This window comes from Scyliorhinus torazame, chromosome 10 (assembly GCF_047496885.1).
Source record: "Scyliorhinus torazame isolate Kashiwa2021f chromosome 10, sScyTor2.1, whole genome shotgun sequence".
NCBI classification, from domain to species: domain Eukaryota; kingdom Metazoa; phylum Chordata; class Chondrichthyes; order Carcharhiniformes; family Scyliorhinidae; genus Scyliorhinus; species Scyliorhinus torazame.
In genome coordinates, this window is record NC_092716.1 from 92,524,901 (window position 1) to 92,546,172 (window position 21,272).

Consider the following 21,272-nt stretch of genomic DNA (forward strand, 5'->3'; position numbering starts at 1 on the left):
GGGGAGGTTGTGTCTGACCAACTTGATTGAGTTTTTCGAAGAGGTGACCAGATGGATAGATGAGGGAAATGCATTTGATGCAGTCCACTTGGACTTCAGCAAGGCTGTTGGTGCCCCTCCCTGTGCCTAGTTGGTTCGGCCTGAGTCGACCCTTTGTCCCTGCTATAGGGTCCTGTCTCTGTGGTCCTATTCTCAGCCCCCCGTTGTTTATCCCGGCTGTTTCCATCCCGTCCTCGCTCCCTATCCTCCCGCACCCCTTTCTACCCCCCTCTTCCTGTTCTTTGGTGCCCGAGTGGCCCCTGTGTGGCACCCCCTCCCCCTCACTCTAAAGGCTCTTGGAACAAGTTGGTTAATGGCTTCTATGTCTTGTGGAAGCTCTCTTCTGACCCTCCACCCTGATTTTCCCCAGGTGGAGAAATTCCAACAAGTGAGCCAGCTAGTCCGCAGCTTTGGGTGGTGCTGCTGATCGCCAGCTGAGCAGGATTCTATGGCATGCGATTTGAGGCAAAAGCAAGGGCGTCAGCCCCCCTCCCCATACATAGTTCTGGCTGGTCTGATACCCCGAAGACTGCCACTTTTGGGCTTGGCTGCACCCTCACCCCCACAACTTTGGACATTACTTCAAAGACGGCTGTCCAGAACCCGATCAGTCTGGGGCAAGCCCAGAACATGTGGTTGGCCGGGCCACCCTGGCACTGTTCAGACTTGTCCTCCACCTCCGAGAAGAACCTGCTCATTCAGGTTCTGGTTAGGTGTGCTCTACGCACTACTTTCAATTGCATGATGCTGATGGAGTTGGCCCTATTCAGTGCTTTGCTTGTGGTTATATAAATGATTTAGATATGAACGTAGGAGTGTTAATCAGTAAGTTTGTGGATGAAACAAAAATTGGTGGGGTGGTAAGTAGTGAGGAGGATAGTCTTTGATTACAGGAGGATAAAGATGGGCTGGCCAGATGGGCTGATCAGTGGCAAATGGAATTCAATCCAGATAAGTGTGAGGTGATGTACTTGGACAGGACAAACAAGGCAAGGCAATACATGTTAAATGGCAGGACCCTGGGAAGCATGAATGATCAGGGGGACCTTGGTGTGCATGTACACCTGTCCCTGAATGTAGATACAGTGGTTAAGAAGGCATATGGTATAATTTCCTTTATTAGCCGAGGCATAGAGGCAAGAGCAGGGAAGATATGCTGGAACTGTATAAAACATTGATTAGGTCACAGCTAGAGTATTGTGTGCAGTTCTGGAATCCACATTGTAGGAGGGATGTGACAGCATTGGAAAGGTGCAGAGAAGATTTACCAGGATGTTGCCTGGGCTGGAGATTTTAGTTCAATCATGGAATCCCTACAGTGCAGAAAGAGGCCATTTGGCCCATTGAGTCTGCACTGACCCTTCGAAAGACCACCCTACCTGAGCCCAATTCCCCTGCCTTGTAAGCTCACTCTAAGGGGGAATTTAGCACGGCCAATCCACCAAACCTACGCATCTTTGGACGTTTCCCCTTGGCAATGACCTGATCAATGACCAGGCGGCATAGATTTAAGGTAAGGGGCAGGACGGTTTAGAGCGATGTGAGGAAAAATGTTTTTTACCCAGAGAGTGGTGGAAGTTTGGAACTCACTTCCTGTAAGGGTGGTGGAGGCAGAGACCTTCATAACATTTAAGAAGTATTTAGATGAGCACTTGCGATCCCAGGGCACACAAGGATATTGGCCAAGCGCTGGAAAATGGGGTTAGAATGGTTAGGTGTTTTTTTTTGACCGAGGCAGACTTAATGGGCAGAAGGGCCTTTTCTGTTCTCTATGGCTCTATGAAGAAATTCAGCTGACCTGCTTTTGACCTTTAATGAAAGAGAACAGGGAGTGGTCCAGCGATAGTCAAAGAACGTTGACCTGGATGGGCTTGGTGTGAGGTGGGAGTGGAGTGTGACAATCCAATGTGAGCGGGATTGGTGTACATGAAGGAGTGCTGAGAGAATCATGATGATTCGCAATGTAGATAACCATATGATTGTCCACAAATGCAGGAACAGAATTCACTGAAGTAGTTTAACGTGCTAGCGAGAATGGTATGGGGAGATTATTAAATGTACCAGTTACTCACCTTATCAAATGTTTCATTGATCAGAGAACAAACATTTAAGCTGTTTTACCTTTTGTTGAGCAATTATTGTTTCATTGTAATCCAGATCTCGCCGGCAAGAATCTCATTTCTAACTCTAGCGAGATTTTACCCCTGTATCGCCATTTCCGATACCGGCGGAGGGGCACAAATTCGTCCCAGTAAGGTGGAGCATATTGTGCTGCAACGGGGCTGTAATACGAGGTGAGCATTTACATTGCAAATCATCATGATGTTTTCAACACCCATCCATGTGCACTCTCCCACTCACATGAGGTACATTGACTTCAGCGCAACCATAAAATCTCACCGCCATAAAAGTCCACCCATAGCAATTTTGGCAGCATTTTAAATTAGAGGCGTTGTTGAAATTGATGCCGGCCCAAGAGAATCGCTTGTTTGAACTAGCTAAATTGGATGCGAGGTTTCGGGTCTGGGAGGAGAAGGAGGTAGTTACACTAAAGGATCGATTCCTGAGAGGACGATTCGCAAGTTTGGAAGAGCTAAGGGAGAAGTTTGGGGGAAAAACTCAAAGAATAGAAAGATAGAAACTAACAGCAACAGCTTTATTTATATAGTGCCTTTAAGATAATAACTCCCAAGGCCTTTCAAAGCAGCATTATAAAACAAATTAGCCACTTAAGGAGACATTGACCTGAATTCTCCAGGCGTTTTGAGACGGCGGGATTCTCTGGCTTACTGAATATTCTTTGTTGAATCTCGTGTTCCCCGGCAGCATGGGGTGGCTTCAATGGGAATTTCCATTGGCAGTGGCGGGAGCAGAGAATCCCACTGCCCAGAAACACACGGCTGAGAGGCCCGAATATCCCGCCTGTTAGATATGGTGACCAAACGTTTGGTCAAAGAGGGAGGTTTTTAAAAAATATATATTTTATTCTCCTCCTTTTTCACATTTTCTCCCAAATTTACACCCACCAACAATAAACAATAATCAGTAACAAATATGTCAATCCCCATATCAATAACATATCGATCCCATCCTCCCACCAAACCCCAAACATGAACACACATGTTCACATAAACAAATGACAAAAAGGAATCAGGGATCACCCATAGTCACCATTAACACACACCAACACCACCCCCCAACCCACCGAACTAATGTTCGATGTAATCCAGTTCTTGAAAGTGCATAATGAATAACGCCCATGAATTGTAGAACCCCTCCATCCTTCCCCTCAGTTCAAATGTAACCTTCTCAAGAGTCAAGAATTCCAACAGGTCCCCCCGCCATGCCAGGGCACAGGGTGGAAAAGTTGCTCTCCAACCTATCAGGATCCGCCTTCGGGCGATCAACGAGGTGTCATGTGAGAGTACCTTTAAGGCATGGATGTTTAAGCAATGTATCTTTAAGAAAACAGTGATGTCAGAGAGTGGGTGGAGCTGAGCTCAGAAGCCATTTTGAAGTTTCAGTTTGGAGGAAAAGAGCTTGGGGAGAACATAGAACATTACAGCGCAGTACAGCCCCTTCGGCCCTCGATGTTGCGCCGACCTGTGAAACCACTCTAAAGCCCATCTACACTATTCCCTTATCGTCCATATGTCTATCCAATGACCATTTGAATGCCCTTAGTGTTGGCGAGTCCACTACTGTTGCAGGCAGGGCATTCCACGCCCTTACTACTCTCTGAGTAAAGAACCTACCTCTGACATCTGTCCTATATCTATCTCCCCTCAATTTAAAGCTATGTCCCCTCGTGCTAGCCATCACCAGCTGAGGAAAAAGGCTCTCACTGTCCACCCTATCCAATCCTCTGATCATCTTGTATGCCTCAATTAAGTCAGCTCTTAACCTTCTTCGCTCTAACGAAAACAGCCTCAAGTCCCTCAGCCTTTCCTCATAAGATCTTCCCTCCATACCAGGCAACATTCTGGTAAATCTCCTCTGTACCCTTTCCAATGCTTCCACATCCTTCCTATAATGCGGCGACCAGAATTGCACGCAATACTCTAAATGCGGCCGCACCAGAGTTTTGTACAGCTGCAACATGACCTCATGGCTCCGAAACTCAATCCCTCTACCAATAAAAGCTAACACACAGTACGCCTTCTTAACAACCCTCTCAACCTGGGTGGCAACTTTCAGGGATCTATGTACATGGACACCAAGATCTCTCTGCTCATCCGCACTGCCAAGAATCTTACCATTAGCCCAGTACTCTCTCTTCCCGATATTCCTTCCAAAATGAATCACCTCACACCTTTCTGCATTAAACTCCATTTGCCACCTCTCAGCCCAGCGCTGCAGCTTATCTATGTCCCTCTGTAACTTGTAACATCCTTCCGCAATGTCCACAACTCCACCGACTTTAGTGTCATCTGCAAATTTACTCACCCATCCTTCTACGCCCTCCTCCAAGTCATTTATAAAAATGACAAACAGCAGTGGCCCCAAAACAGATCCTTGTGGTACACCACTAGTAACTGGACTCCAGTCTGAACATTTCCCATCAACCACCACCCTTTTGCAGTGAGCTGGATTTGCTGTGATCTCTGCCATGAAAGACTGTCTCTGGATCATTTGGAATGATTTAAACTCATAATAGTAAAGTCTTTAACCTGATGTGATTCTGTTTAAAGGTGTTAAATCTCTTGGAAGTTTGAAGGAACATTTTGAGGAATTATTTACTGTTGTAATATTTTCAGAGTTATCTTTGAAGTAAGGGGTGTTAAGAGATCCAATGTTTATTTAAGATGTTAAGTTGAGTTCATGGAATAAACATTGTTTTGTGATTAAAAACCCACGTGTCCATAATTGTAATCCCAAACCTAGGGAACAAGCCGTGTGCTGGGAAAAGCAACAAATACATTAAAGGGGAGGTTGGTTGGACTCCATGATACATTTTGGACTTCTGAAAACGCCTCGCCCCATAACAATTGGGGGCTGGGTGGGATAAAAGTCTATCTATTGGATTGGCTTTTGTGAACTTAAAGACAGTGAAGGATTGTTGCTTTTCCGGTGTGGTATTTTAGTTTAAGTGGGGAGTGTGTTGTGGACAATGGCTCTTTCAGAGGCTCAGAAGTTTTTGGGGGTGGAGACTGTCACACGCAGTACTTTACGGACAGAGACGAAAAGCAGACTGTTGGGTCTGGCAAAAACATTGCAGTTAACATTACCTGACAAAATGCGAAAAGGTGAGGTAATTATGGCGGTGGTTAAGCATTTAAAGTTGCCTGAGATAGAGTTTGACTCATGGGAAATGGCAAAAATTCAGTTGCAAATTAAACAAAGGGAATATGAGAAAGAATTAAAGCAGCTTGAATACGAAAGAGAGAAAGCGGAAAAAGAAAGCAAAAGAGATAGAGAGGAAAAAGAAAAGGAGAGAGAAGAAAGAAACAAAGAAAGAGATAGAGAGGAAAGGGAAAAAGAGAGAGTTTGAACTTCGGAAAATGGCTCTGAAACATGAAAATCAGCTAAAATTGGCAGACGCAAAGGGACACGTACATTGGAGGAGATGGATGAGGATAACCAGACAGAGCGTCACAGTCGAAGACGTGGTGGGGATCTATTTAAATATGTCCAAGCATTGCCAAGGTTTGACGAGAAGGAGGTAGAAGCCTTTTTCATTTCATTTGAGAAGGTAGCTAAACAAATGCAATGGCCACAGGACATGTGGGCATTACTGATTCAAACAAAGCTGGTAGGTAGGGCTAGTGAAGTGTTTGCATCACTACCGGAGGAGGTGAAGAAATCCATCTTAAGTGCATATGAGCTCGTGCCTGAAGCTTACAGACAAAGGTTTAGAAATTTAAGGAAAAAATTTGGTCAAACATACATGGAGTTTGAAAGGCTCAAACAGAGTAATTTTGATAGGTGGATACGGGCTTTGAAAATAGACCAAACGTATGAAGCTCGAAGAGAAATTATACTTTTGGAGGAGTTTAAAAATTCAATTCCTGATGTAGTGAGAGCTCATGTGGAAGAACAGAGGGTTAAAACTGCGAGATTAGCAGCGGAAATGGCAGATGATTATGAATTAGTTAATAAATCAAAGATTGGTTTCTGACATCAGTTTCAGCCGGTGAGGGATAGAAACTGGGGACATGAGAAATACTCAAGTGGTAAAGGGAAAGGAGATCTGATGGGAGACAATAAAGAGAGTGTATCTCAGATTTAAAAAGAAATCCAGGAGGGTGGAAAAGAAATGAAAAGTTTCAGATGTTTTCACTGTAATAAACTAGGCCATGTAAAGTCACAGTGTTGGTGGTTGAAGAAAAGCACTGGGAAGGCTGATGTGGTAAAACAGGATAAGACAGTGGGGTTTGTTAGAGTGGTAAAGGAAAGCCCAAGGGAAGCGAAGGAGGTGCAAACGATTGTATAGCCTGATCAAGAAGTAATTGGTTAAGAAGGTGCCAGATGTGTTTCAAGAATTTACTTGTGTGGGTAAAGTTTACTCATGTGTATCAGGAGGAGCAGGTAAAGAAGTCACAATTTTAAGAGATACAGGGGCTAGTCAATCTTTAATGGTAAGAGATGAGGAATTATGTAGTTTGGGAAGAATGGTGCCAGAAAAGATGGTGATATGTGGAATTCAGGGTGAGAGGAGTAGTGTTCCATTATATAAGGTAAGGTTGGAAAGTCCAGTGAAGAGTGGTGAAGTGGTAGTAGGAGTAATAGATAAACTATCTTGTCCAGGGATACAGTTTATCTTGGGTAATGATATAGCTGGATCGCAGGTGGGAGTGATGCCTACTGTGGTTGATAAGCCAGTGGAAAATCAGACAACTGAAGGGTTGAAGGACGAATATCCTGGGATTTTTCCGGATTGTGTAGTAACAAGGTCGCAAAGTCACAGGTTAAGACAAGAGGAGAAATCAAAGAGTGAAGATGAAGTTGAAGTACAATTATCAGAAACGATTTTTGATCAGATGATTGAAAAAGAACAAGAACATGTGGAGGATGAGGCGGATATTTTTAGTTCAGGAAAATTGGCGGAGTTACAACAGAAAGATGTAGAAATAAAATAGATATATCAGAAGCATATATGAAAGAGGAATCTGAGAGTATATCAGAGTGTTATTACCATAAAAATTATGTCTTGGTGAGAAAATGGAGACCTGCAGGCGGATGAAAATTGGGCAGAGGTTCATCAAGTAGTATTGCCGGTAGGATATAGAAAGGAGGTGTTGCGAGTTGCACATGAGGTACCAGTGGGAGGTCATTTGGGAATAAGGAAAACTCAAGCTAAAATCCAGAAACATTTTTATTGGCCTGGACTACATAAAGATGTAGTTACATTTTGTCAATCATGTCACACATGTTAAGTGATAGGGAAACCTCAAGCAGTGATAAAACCAGCACCCGTAATACCTATTCCAGCCTTTGAGGAACCTTTTACGAGGGTCATAATTGATTGTGTAGGACCGCTTCCGAAAACAAAAAGTGGGAATCAATATCTTTTGACTATAATGGATGTGTCTACTAGGTTTCCAGAGGCCATTCCAGTAGGTAATATTACAGCTAAAAGGATTGTGGAGGAGTTACTTAAATTCTTTACGAGATATGGACTACCCACAGAAATTCAATCGGATCAAGGATCAAATTTTACTTCAAAGTTATTCAAAGTAGTTATGGATAGCTTAGGAATAAAACAATTTAAATCAACTGCGTACCATCTAGAATCGCAGGGAGCGTTAGAAAGGTGGCATCAGACATTAAAGTCAATGTTGAGGGCATATTGTCAAGATTATCCAGAGGATTGGGGATAAAGGAATTCCATTCGTATTGTTTGCAATTAGGGATGCACCAAATGAGTCTACCAAATTTAGTCCTTTTGAACTAATTTTTGGTCATGAGGTAAGAGGACCACTTAAATTGATTAATAAAAAATTGGTGGGTGAGAAATCGGAAATTACACTATTGGATTACGTGTCAAATTTTAGGGAACGATTAAATAGAGCAGGTGAATTGGCCAGACAACATTTGAAAGTTGCACAAAATGTGATGAAACAGGTAGCGGACAAGAAATCCAAAGTTCGTAGTTTTGCCAGTGGGGATAAAGTTGTTACCAGTGGTAGGTGAGCCTTTAAAAGCTAGGTTTTGTGGACTGTATCAGATTGAAAGGAAATTAAGTGAGGTGAATTATGTGGTAAAAACACCAGATAGAAGGAAGACTCACCGAGTGTGTCATGTGAATATGCTTAAAAGGTACTTTGAAAGGGAAGGAGAGAAAAAGGAGGTTTGAATGATTCTAACTCAAAGTGACGAACCAAATCCAGATGACTGTGGATTTGACAAATTAAATTGGAAAATGAGGATGTTCTTAAAAATTGGGATGAATTGTTAAGTTACCTTCCAGAGGAAAAACAAACTGACCTGAAAGAGTTATTGATATCACATGGGCAAGTTTGTAGAGATAAATTGGGAAGTACTAAAATGGCTATACATGATGTAGATGTGGGAAATGCTGTTCCTATCAAACAACATCCATATAGACTTAACCCTTGAAAATTGGCACAGGTTAACATAGAGATTAAGAGTATGCTTAAAAATGGCATAATTGAAGTGGGTTGCAGCCAATGGAGCTCACCCATAGTGATGGTACCTAAACAGACGGTACCCAACGGTTGTGTGTGGACTATCGAAAGGTGAATGCAGTTACAAGAACGGACTCTTACCCTAACCCACATTTGAAGGATTGCATTGAGAAAGTGAGACAATCTGCTTTTATTTTCAACTTCCAGACATGGAAAGAACATTTGAAACATCGTATGGAGTTTTTCGATCGACTTCAGGCGGCGGGTTTGGTGATGAACCTAGCCGTAAGTGAATTTGGAGAAGCCCGAATCACTTTCCTTGTGGAGTTACCCTCAAGACGAAGGGAAATAATGCGATTTCTTAGCATGAGTGGATTTAATCGAACCTTTGTGCAAAGGTTTTGTGGCGTGATTACTCCACTGATGGACTTGCTAATGAAACGTCAAAAATTTCAATGGACAGCGGACTTTCAACAGGCCTTTGACTGCCTGAACGCTGTGATCACCAATGCTCCTGTATTGGAGAATTGCAAGGGGCTCTGTGGTCAGGTTCAACTAAAGTATCTGATTCTAAAGAGAAATGACGAGGAGTAGAGGAATGGAGGGATCGTGCAGAGACTTTGTTCAAAGAGACTGGCAATCAAGAAGGATTTCGGTTGGAGGAAGAAGAACAAAGAAAAATTGACTATATTATTATACCTGCTTGCATGTGTTTTTTTTTTTCAAAACAAAAAGGTATATTTACTGTGTACATTTCTTAGTGGATGGTGCAAAAGTGAAAAATGAAATCATCTTAAAGTCGATGGTTAATTTATTTTTATTGGGGGGGGGGGAGGTGTCATGTGAGAGTACCTTTAAGACATGGATGTTTAAGCAATGTACCTTTAAGAAAACAGTGATGTCAGAGAGTGGGTGGAGCTGAGGAGCCATTTTGAAGTTTCAGTTTGGAGGAAAAGAGCTTGGGGAGTGTCTGTGTTTTGCAGTGAGCTTGATTTGCTGTGATCTCTGCCATAAAAGACTATCTCTGGATCATTTGGGGTGATTTAAACTCATAATCGTAAAGCCTTTAACCTGATGTGATTCTGTTTAAAGGTGTTAAGTCTCTTGGAAGTTTGAAGGAACATTTTGAGGAATTATTTACTGTTGTAATATTTTCAGAGTTATCTTTGAAGTAAGGGGTGTTAAGAGATCCAATGTTTATTTAAGATGTTAAGTTGAGTTCATGGAATAAACATTGTTTTGTGTTTAAAAACCCACGTGTCCATAATTGTAATCCCACTCCTAGGGAACAAGCCGTGTGCTAGGAAAAGCAACAAATATATTAAAGGGGGAGGTTGGTTGGACTCTGTGGTATTATAGGTATTACGGTACCAGAGAGGCTGAAGTACCTTTGGTAGAACCTATATGCTTGCTACTGGGTAGAGTGTATAATAGCTCTGCCCTGATAGGCTGGGTATAAGAACCCGTGACATCCCAGCAGCCCTCATTCTGTACCTGAGCTGCTGGGGGAAACATCTAGCTTATTAAAGCCTTCAGTTGGACTACAACCTCGTTTTAGTGGTCATTGATCGTGCATCAATTTAATAAGCTAGATTTTAAGAAGAAAGGATGGAGTTCTGAATCAAGCCGGAGTGTCTGCAACTTAGCCCCCACGCGGCAAACTCAGCGGCGATCTTTAAGCACTGGCTGGCGTGTTTTAAAGGGTATCTCGAGACGGCAGAAAACGCACCCACGGGAGAGCAGAAACTGCACGTCCTGCACTCAAGGGTGAGCCCGGAGATCTACACCCTCATCGAGGAAGCGGAAGACTTCGATGCAGCAATCGAGCTGCTAAAAGGACTCTATATTCGCCCGATAAACCAGGTCTACGCCCGGCATCTGCTTGCAACAAGACGGCAAACCCCTGGGGAATCGTTGGAGGAATTCTACCGCCCACTCCTGGTGCTGGGCAGGAGCTGCGGCTGCCCACAAGGTTCGGCGAGTGAACACACGGAACCCTTAGTCCGGGATGCTTTCATGGCAGGTATGCTTTCATCACAAATCCGCCAGCGCGTTAGAGAAAGACACCCTAGGTCTTAGGGAGGCACCGGCCCTTGCAGGCTCCCTGGACGTGGCCTCTAGGAATGCCCGCGCCTACGTTTCCGACCGCGCGGCAGCCCCCTGGGCAGCTTGGAACCCCGCAGCGGCCGACCCAGAGACTTCCCCCGTTTCCCCGCAGGCCTGCGCTGCAAGGCGGCCTGCCAACCCCGAGGGGCCCCGCTGCTACTTTTGCGGGCAGGCCAAGCACCCCCGTCAGCGCTGCCCGGCCCGCGCATCCATTTGTAGCAGATGCGCCAAAAAGGGCCATTTCGTGGGGGTATGTCAGGCCCGAGCGGTGGCGCGGTCTCCAGCGGCGAATCCGGACCGCCACCACAAACTTCCCCACGGGGCCCGTGTGGCCAGCGGTTGCCGCCACCCCCATATCCCAGGGCCACCTGTGGACCCCGGGCGCCGCCATCTTGTTTCACGGACGCCACGCTTGAGGGATAGGCGCCACCATTTTGTGCACCACCGGCCATGTGCAACCAATGGGAGACGCCATCTTGGATGAACCCCCAGGACCCCAGCTCGGCCAACCACACACTGCCTGAACAGAATTCTCAACTACTGCGATTGGCCTCGGTGACTCTGGATCAATCTCGACCTCGAACACTCTCAACCGCTACGACGACCGTTTTCATCAACGGGCATGAGACGTCCTGCTTAATTGACTCTGGGAGCACGGAGAGCTTCATACACCCCGACACGGCAAGGCGCTGTTCCCTCCTCATCCACCCTGTTGATCAAAAAGTCTCACTGGCCTCCGGTTCCCACTCAGTGGAGGTAAAGGGGTTTTGTGTAGCAAACCTCACAGTCCAGGGAAGGGAGTTCAAAAATTTCCGTCTCTACGTCCTTCCCCACCTCTGCGCGGCTACACTCCTGGGTTTAGACTTCCAGTGTAACCTTCAAAGTCTGACTTTCCAATTCGGCGGCCCTATACCCCCCCCTTACTGTCTGCGGCCTCACGACCCTTAAGGTCGACCCGCCTAACCTTTTTTGCGAACCTCACTCCGGATTGCAAACCCGTCGCCACCAGGAGCAGACACTACAGTGCCCAGGACCGGATCTTTATTAGGTCAGAGGTCCAAAGGCTACTGAGGGAAGGGGTCATTGAAGCCAGTAACAGCCTCTGGAGAGCTCAAATAGTGGTGGTAAAGACCGGGGAGAAGCATAGGATGGTCATCGACTACAGTCAGACCATCAACAGGTTTACGCAGCTGGACGTGTACCCCCTCCCCCGCATATCCGACCTGGTAAACAGGATCGCGAATTATAAGGTCTTCTTCACGGTGGATCTCAAGTCCGCCTTCCACCAGCTCTCCATCCGCACTAGTGACCGCAAATACACTGCCTTCGAGGCAGACGGGCGGCTCGATCACTTCTTAAGGGTTCTCTTTGGTGTCACTAACGGGGTCTCGGTCTTCCAGCGCGAGATGGACCGAATGGTTGACCGGTACGGTTTACGGGCAACATTCCCGTATCTCGATAATGTCACCACCTGCGGCCACGACCAGCAGGACCACGACACCAACCTCCGAAAAGTTCTCCAGACCGCTAAAATCCTTAACATAACATACAATAAGGATAAATGCGTGTTCAGCACCTGCCGTCTAGCCATTCTCGGCTCCTTGTGCGAAATGGAGTTATAGGCCCCGACCCTGAACGCATGCGCCCCCTTATGGAGTTCCCCCTCCCTCACTGCTCTAAGGCCCTAAAACGCTGCCTCGGATTTTTTAGCTACTACGCCCAGTGGGTCCCCAACCACGTGGACAAGGCCCGTCCCCTGATCCAATCCACAGTTTTTCCCCTGTCGATAGAGGCCCTCCAGGCCTTCAGCCGCATCAAAGCAGACATTGCAAAGGCCACGATGCACGCCATCGACGAGTCCCTCCCCTTCCAGGTCGAGAGCGATGCGGAGTGCAAACTGCACTTCTACCGGCCAGAGAGAGCGCACCTGATAAAGTCTTCCCATCCCTTTGAACGCCTTAGCATGGACTTCAAAGGCCCCCTCCCCTCCACCGACCGCAACACGTACTTCCTGAACATGATGGACGAGTACTCCCGCTTCGCATTCGCCATCCCCTGCCTCGACACGACCACCTCCACTGTCATCAAGGCCCTCCATAGCATCTTTGCACTGTTGGGGTCCCCGCTTACATACACAGCGACAGGGGGTCCTCCTTTATGAACGACGAATTGTGTCAATTCCTGCTCAGCAAGGGCATCGCCTCGAGCAGGTCGACCAGTTACAACCCCCGGGGTAACAGACAGGTAGAGAGGGAGAACGGAACGGTCTGGAAGACCGTCCAACTGGCCCTACGGTCCAGGAACCTCCCAGTCTCCCACTGGCAAGAAGTCCTCCCGGATGCCCTCCACTCCATCCGGTCACTACTTTGTACAACCACCAGACACCTCACGAACATCTCGTCTTCCTTCGGAAGTCCTCCTCCGGGACCTCGCTCCCGACTCGGCAGGCAGCACCCTGACCCATCCTGCTCCGAAAACACGTGCGGGCGCACAAGTCAGACCTGTTGGTCGATTGGGTCCATCTGCTCCATGCTAACCCCCAGTACGTGCCTACGTGGCGTACCCCGACGGCCGACAAGATACCGTCTCCCTACGGGACCAGGTGCCCGCCGGAACTCCACGCATATTCCAGCCACCAGTCCCACACTCCCCTCCACCGCAGCACCTTACAGGAGGATCGGTCCTTCCACCGCCCCTGACTAGGCCCCCCCACCCACCGACGCCCCCCGCAGGCACTCCCTCCCCAGGTCAGCCGTTTTCCCCACCAGCGCCGTCTGGGGGTGACAAAGCGGTCATGGAGATCGAAGCCACGCTCCCGGAATCACAGACGCTCGAGCCTCCACCGGAATCACCACCGAGGCTCCGACGATCACAGAGGACGACCAGGGCCCCCGATCGGTTGATTGCTTCATTTTAACTGTAATCTGTAAATATAAAACACCAAATGTACATAGCTACCAGACTTGTAAATAGTTACTAAATACTGTACGGAGGTATTACGGTACCTCCATAACTAATTATACCATGTTGTTATGTTTTGTAGTTGCTGGCCACCACCCCCGCCTGGACTTTTTTTAACAGGGGGTGAATGTGGTATTATAGGTATTAAGGTACTTGAAAGGCTGAAGTACCATTGGTAGAATCTATATGCTTGCTATTGGCTAGAGTGTATAATAGCTCCGCCCTGATAGGCGGGGTATAAGAACCCGTGCCATCCCAGCAGCCCTCATTCTGTACCTGAGCTGCTGGGGGAAACATCTAGCTTATTAAAGCCTTCAGTTGGACTACAACCTCGTTTTAGTGGTCACTGATCGTGCATCAGACTCCATGATACATTTTGGGGTTTTGAAAACACCTCGCCCATAACAGAGGCGAAGGCTACAACATCTGCCTCCACACCCGTTTCCAACCCTGGCTGGTTCGACACTCCCCCACCCATGCTCCTGCCCCCACCCCCGGCCGAGACACCACAAAATACTCACTCTTGTCTAGATTTAGTTTGTACCCCAAGAAAGACCCAAACACTCGAAGCAGCTCCAATATTCCCCTTATCAACACACTCGGTTCCGACACGTATAACAGCAAGTCATCGGCATATAAGGACACCCTGTGCTCTATTCCCCCCCCCCCCGCACTATTCCTTTCCATATCCCCGAACTTCTTAATGCGATGGCCAACGGCTCAATCGCAAATGCAAACAGCAGGGGGGACATCCCTGCCTAGTCCCACAGTGGAGAGAAAAGTATCTCAAGCTGATGTTGTTTGTGCGGTCACTTGCCCTCGGCTCCTTATATTGTAGCCTTACCCAGTTCACAAATCTTGGTCCAATCCCAAACCGCTCCAGTACTGCCATCAAGTACCCCCATTCTACCCGATCAAACGCCTTCTCAGCGTCCAATGCCACAACCACCTGTTTCCGTCCCCTCTGCCGGTGCCATAACGACGTTCAATACCCTTCTAACGTTTGAAAAGAGCTGCCTCCCTCTCACGAACCCCGTCTGATCTTCACCTATCACCTTTGGGAGGCTCTCCTCCAGCCTACCCGCCAGTACCTTCACCAATACTTTTGCGTCCACATTCAGAAGTGATATGGGCCTATACAACCCACATTCCATCGGGCCCTTATCTTTTTTTAGCAACAGGGAAATCGATGCCTGCCCCAAGGTTTGTGGCAACACCCCCTTCCCTATCGCCTCCTCAAACATCCCCACCATCAGGGGTGCCAGCTTATCCTTGAATTTTTTATAATATTGCACCAGAAAGCCATCCGGCCCTGCCACCTCCCCCGACTGCATCCTCCCAATCGCATCCTTTATCTCCTGCTCCACTATTGCTCCTTCTAATGTAGCCCTGTCCCCCTCCCCTAACCTCGGGTACTCCAACCCATCTAGAAATTCCTGCATCTCCCAGTCTCCCCCAGGTGGTTCTGACCTGTACAACCTCTCATAAAATTCCTCAAAGACCTTGTTAATCAGATCCGGAGCCACCACCAACTTCCCTGCCCTGTCCCTCACCTGAACAATTTCCCTTACCGCTGCGCTGCCTCCCTTTGGAGCTGACCTGCTAACATACGCCCCGTTTTATCTCCATGCTCATAAACTGCATCCCTGGCTCATCTCAGTTGGCGCACCACCTTCCTGGTAGATAGTCGGTCAAAGCTCGCCTGTAGTTCCTTCCTCTTTTCCAACTTCGCTGGGTCCCCATCTTCTGCAATACTCCTGTCTACCTCCAACATCTCATCTATTACCCTCTGCCGCTCCAACTTCTCCTCTTTGTCCACCCTGGCCTTAAACGAGATCACCTCACCCCTCAATACCACCTTTAGAGCCTCCCAGACAACTGCCTTCGACACCTCACCCATACAGTTGAAACCTACATATTCCTCAATTACCTTTTCAATATTGTCACAGAACCCTTGGTGCCCCAAAAGTCCCACATCTAATTTCCACCCCGGCCTCTGCGCTACCCCCTTCTCCAGTACCATATCCCATCCAATACGGAGCGTGATCCGACACTGCAATTGCCGAGTATTGCAACCCCTTAACCCCAGCCAGCTAGGCCTTCCCCACCACGAGAAAGTCGATCTGCGAGTATACCTTACGGACTGCTGAGAAAATCGAGTATTCCCGTTCCCTCGGGTGCAGAAACCTTCAAGGATCCACCCTCCCATTTCCACCATTAGCCCAGTGAACGCCTTCACCCCCCCTGATGGGACCAGCGAGCACGGCCGTGACCTGTCCAACCTTGGCTCCTGCACCAAGTTCCAGTCTCTCTCTCCCCCCCCCCCCCCCCCCCCCCCCCCCCCCCCACTATCAGTTTATGTGTGTCCAAGTCGGAGATGGCCCCAACCACCTTCTTTGCGAATCCCACATCGTCCCAATTGGGACCATATACTCTTAACAGGGCAACTAACCTTCCCTCCAGCGCCCCTGTCACAATCACATATCTACCCCCCTGATCTGCCACCACATTCTCCATCTGGAAGCGTACCCTTTTGCTGACCAGCACCGCTACCCCTCGAGCCCTTCCCTCAAATCCAGAGTGAAACACCTGACTAACCTAGCCCTTTTTAAGTCTCACCTGGTCCTTCACCCTCAAGTGAGTCTCCTGTAGCATTGCTACATCGGCTTTCAAACTTTTAAGATGCGCAAGCACCCTTGACGTCTTGACCGGACCTCCGAAACCCCTCACATTCGACGTGACTATCCTAACTGGGGGTCTCTCACCCCCCCCCTCCCTTCTTATCCACCATCATCACACCACTGGGCCCTGCCCCATGAACCTGACCCGCCCATATCCATTATTAACATCAAACCCCTTCCCGCCCTCCCCCCCCAAAAAAAACATCTCCCAGCATCAATCCCTTTCCCCCCCTTGCTAAAGAGATAGGTTTTAAGGAGTATCTTAAAGGAGTAAAGAAAGGCAGAGAGGGAATTCCAGAGCTTGGAATTTAGGATTCAACAAAGAATATTCAATAAAGAATGGACTTCCACTTATTTTTTTGCTGATGCATGCGGAAAAGCTGGGTGCTTAATTTGCACAGCAGGTCTGGCAGTGTTCAAAGATTTCAATTGGAGTCACGATTTTGAGAGTAAACATGCATCCAAATATTAAAATTTGACAGCTGAAGAGATCAAGGAGAGCTGATGATGTGGTTGCTCATTCGCAAAAAGACCAACATTTCTTCACAAAACTATCAGTGTAACAAGGTGGAATTATGAGAACATGCTACACGATCTGCATACATAATTGCAAATCATGCACCTAACAAGAGTTTCTGAAGGGATGGATGACTCAACCTGCTGTAGCTTTGTGCCCAGACAGGAAAAAGCAGTTTGACAACATCTGTTTTATGAGGCAACATTGTCCCTGACGTCTCTGAACCTGTATTACAAAGTGAACAACAACTCCTGTTTTGCATTGGCACCTGATGAGATTTGCGATGTCAGAGACAGAGCCCAACAGTTGATTTTCATTCCAGGTAACACCAAAAATATTGAGTTTGCAGAAAAACTGGAATCAAACAGTCAATGAAAGATACGATAACGGGAAATGATTTATTAAGGGCTGCATACCAGCCCACGTCAAAATTAAGAGTGAAGCAGAAAGAAGTTAGTGTGTGTGACACTAATGGGAGTAAAAACAAATCTGGCAGGGAAACATGTTGGGAAAATGAAAAGAGTTCAAGAGATAAATCCAGAACAGCAAATAATTTGCTACCTTACGTTATTCATCAGCAGGTCTGCATTAAAAGTGTCATGAACGTGGTCAACTACATTCAAGCAAACGGATTAAACAGGCAATTTGTAACTCTGCTCAGGGAATCTGAGCCCAGGGATATTCTCTATTTTGCCAAAGTACAAGGGGTTAGTTTGGGGAAAGCTTTGAATAGAGTTTGACTTGTTGTGGAAAATTTTAAAACAGCTGAAGAAAATGATTGATTCTCTGATATCATGGGCCAGATGAATGAACTGAATTTGAGATACGATGGAAGGGGTGTTTCGCTCATGATTTGCGCTTCCGTGTCAAGTTATTTATGATAAAAATACTCTTTTTCTCCTCTTAGAAATCACGCAGTTCGGCCAACAACCCCCAATTTTATTTTTGGAGTGCATGGGTGATTTCATGCCCCTTTAAACGTCTCTGTGCAGTCACACTGTGTGTTAACAAAGGAGCAGACTTGTGTATGCAGCTAATAGAGGACATTGCGTTCAGCCATTTTCCCATTTTTCAACAGATTGCCGTTTGCAACACAGAGTTGAAAAATTGCACATCATTGCTACTTGACCTACATGCTGAATTTTCTCGCTGATTTGAGGTTGTTAGGTTTGATAGAGGTGTCCAAAATCATTAATACAGAGTAGATAGAGAATGTCTGTCCCCGCGGGAGGAAGGATTGAGAACGAGAAGGCACGGATTTAAGGTAATTGGCAAAAGAAGCAATGGAAAAATGAAGAAAACATTTGCTTGCAGCAAGTGGTTAAGATCAGAGTGCTGCCTCAGAGTGTGGTGGAGGCACATTCAATCGAGGCATTCAAGAGGAAACTGAATTACTATCCAAAAAGGAAGAATATGCAGGGTTTAGTGAGAAGGCAGGGGAGAGGCACCAGGTGAATTGCTCATTAGAAGAACTGGCACAGAGAAGATGGGCTGAATGGCCTCTTTCTGCACTCTGGCAATTATGTGATTCTGCTAGTATGACCATGTCTTTTTTTAATAAATATTTTTTATTAGGTTTTGGAACAAAGTATATTTACCGCTATGTACACAGAATAAGATATATATATGTATAATATATATGTATATATAGAAGAGAAGGGCACATACAAACACACCAAAAAAAAGTAATAATAAAAAATAAAGTAAACTGATAAGGTATTATGCACCAGCTCAACAGCAGCAACTCTGTACAATTGGCAAAATTATTTATAACACATAAGTAGGCATCTGTTTGTGTGTGTGTGGGGGGGGGGGGGGGGAGAGAGAGAGAGATATATACATTTGGGTGCCGGAAAAATAATTACAGTGGGCAGTATTCGAATGGGTCTGGTGTTAGTGTTGTCACTTGCTTCTCCCGGACGGATTTCACTGCCGTTGTCGTCTAGCGCTCACCTCCGCACCAGCCGGTCCTCCCGTCTTTCGCCTGGATTCTCTTTGTTCTCTGCTCCTGTAGATGCCAAGTTTGTTATAATTTCCCGTGCCCTCCTTCCGGCTATCTTTTCCCTGCCTCCCCCCCCCCCCACCTCCCTGATTCTCCTCTATTGTTCCTGGTCTCTTCCCTCTTCCCCCCGCTTCTGCCCCCTCCCCCCTCCTGTGGTTCGCCTTTCTTTCCTCTTAGGTTTAGCTGTTCCTCGCCCCCCCCCCCCCCCCAATCCCCCTCCCCCGTCTATCTCTCCCTCTCATGCCTTGGCTACTTTCCCCTGATTCTTGGCTATCTGGCTATTCTTCTGCTTGTTCGTTGGCCACAAACAGGTCACGGAACAATTGGGTGAATGGCTCCCACGTTCTGTGGAAGCCGCCAGCTGACCCTCGGATGGCGAATTAGATTTTCTCCATTTGGAGAGATTCCGAGAGGTCGGACAGCCTGTCTGCAGCTTTGGGTGGTGCTGCTGACCGCCAGCCGAACAGGATTCTACATCGGGCGATCAGGGAGGCAAAGGCAAGGGCGTCTGCCCACCTTCCCAGGAATAGATCTGGCAGGTCTGAAACCCCGAAGACCTCTACCTCTACCTGTATGACCATGTCTTTGATATCCTCACTGTTAGCATTTAATGTTGACAAACCTCCATCGACCTCTAGCAAGGCTGCATTTATTCCCCATTCCTAACTATCCATGAGAGAGTGACGCTGAGCCATCTTCTTGAACTGCCACAGTCCATTGTTTCAAATTCATTCATGGGATGTTCTTAAAAAGTCAGTTCCTGGTCTTGCAGGTGGTGGTTTCCCCATACATCTTCTGCTCTTATTCTTCCAGGAGGTAGAGGTTATAGGTTTGGAAGGTGCTCTGTTGAAGGAGCCTTTGGTGACTTGGAGCTGTGCATCTTGTAGGTGACACACACTAATGTGTCAGTGGTGGAGGGAGTGAATGTTTAAGGTGATGGAAAGGAGTGTTAATCAAGTGGACTACTTTCTCCTGGATGGTTTGTGTTAATCTTTGTAAATTGTTTTTCAATACAACTCTGTCAGCTGTTGGCAGTTATGCTATAGTTACAATACGAAATGAATTCTATTGCAGATACACCTCACAGTTTAAGTAATATCCGCACGAGTTCCACTAGACAGTCCGTAAAGTTTTGGGAATCATGCTGCTAATTTCTTACGTTTAGGGTGAGGTACAGGTAGAGTAATAACAGCAGTCAATGTACTTCAAAGATAATTAACTGCATACGGCCTCTTTAGGCGCTTTGACATAAGATACTACACCTGCAGCCAAACCTGCGACCTCTACCGCCTAGAAGGACAAGGGCAGCAGATGCGTGGGAGAACCACCAACAGCCGGTTTCCCTCCAAATCACATACCATCCTGACTTGGAAATATATCAGTGTTCCTTCACTGTCGGGTCAAAATCCTGGAACTCCCTTGCTAAGAGCACTGTGGGTTTCCCTACACTGGTACTGCAGCGGTTCAAGTAGGTGTCTCACCACCTTAGAAGACAGATGAAGCAAAAGCAGGCATCAAACTGGATCAGAATGTGGAATAATGTTAAAATGACAAGTTAACAGCACACCATCAGAATGCACACAACATTCACAACATGAATGATTTGATGGCAGAAATAGAACCATAGAATTTACAGTGCAGAAGGAGGCCATTCTGCTCATCGAGTCTTCACCGGCCCTTGGAAAGACCACCCTACCTAAGCCCGCACCCCCACCCTATCCCCGTAACCCAGTAACCCCACCCAACCTTTTTGGACACTAAGGGCAATTTAGCATGGCCAATCCACCTAACCTGCACATCTTTGGACTGTGGGAGGAAACCAGAGCACCCGGAGGAAACCCACGCAGATACGGGGAGAACGTGCAGACTCTGCACAGTGACCCAAGCCGGGAATTGAACCTGGGACTCTGGAGCTGTGAAGCAACTGTGCTAACAACTGTGCTACCGTGCCCCCCAACAGAGGTAATTGGGTATGATTTCACTGCCACTATGGAGATGGGGTTGCAGGGTGACCAAGACCAGGGACTGACTTTTTAAAGGATATTCATAATTTAGAAAGATAGACAAAAAGGAAGAGGAGGTGGGATAATTATGTTAATAAATGATGTGATAACCAGAGCCCAATTGAGTGGGTTCTTTCTGGAGGTGGAAGACAAATGTGAACGGTGCCAGGGTGGCCCGGCCAACCACCCATACATGTTCTGGGCTTGCCCCAGACTTGTCGGGTACTGGACAAACTTTTCTGAGGCAATGTCCAGGGTTGTGGGAGTGAGGGTGGAGCCATGTCCAAAAGTGACGGTCTTCGGGGTTTCAGATCAGCCAGAACTCTTCATGGGGAAGGGGGCTGACGCCCTAGCCTTTGAATCCTTAAACACCCG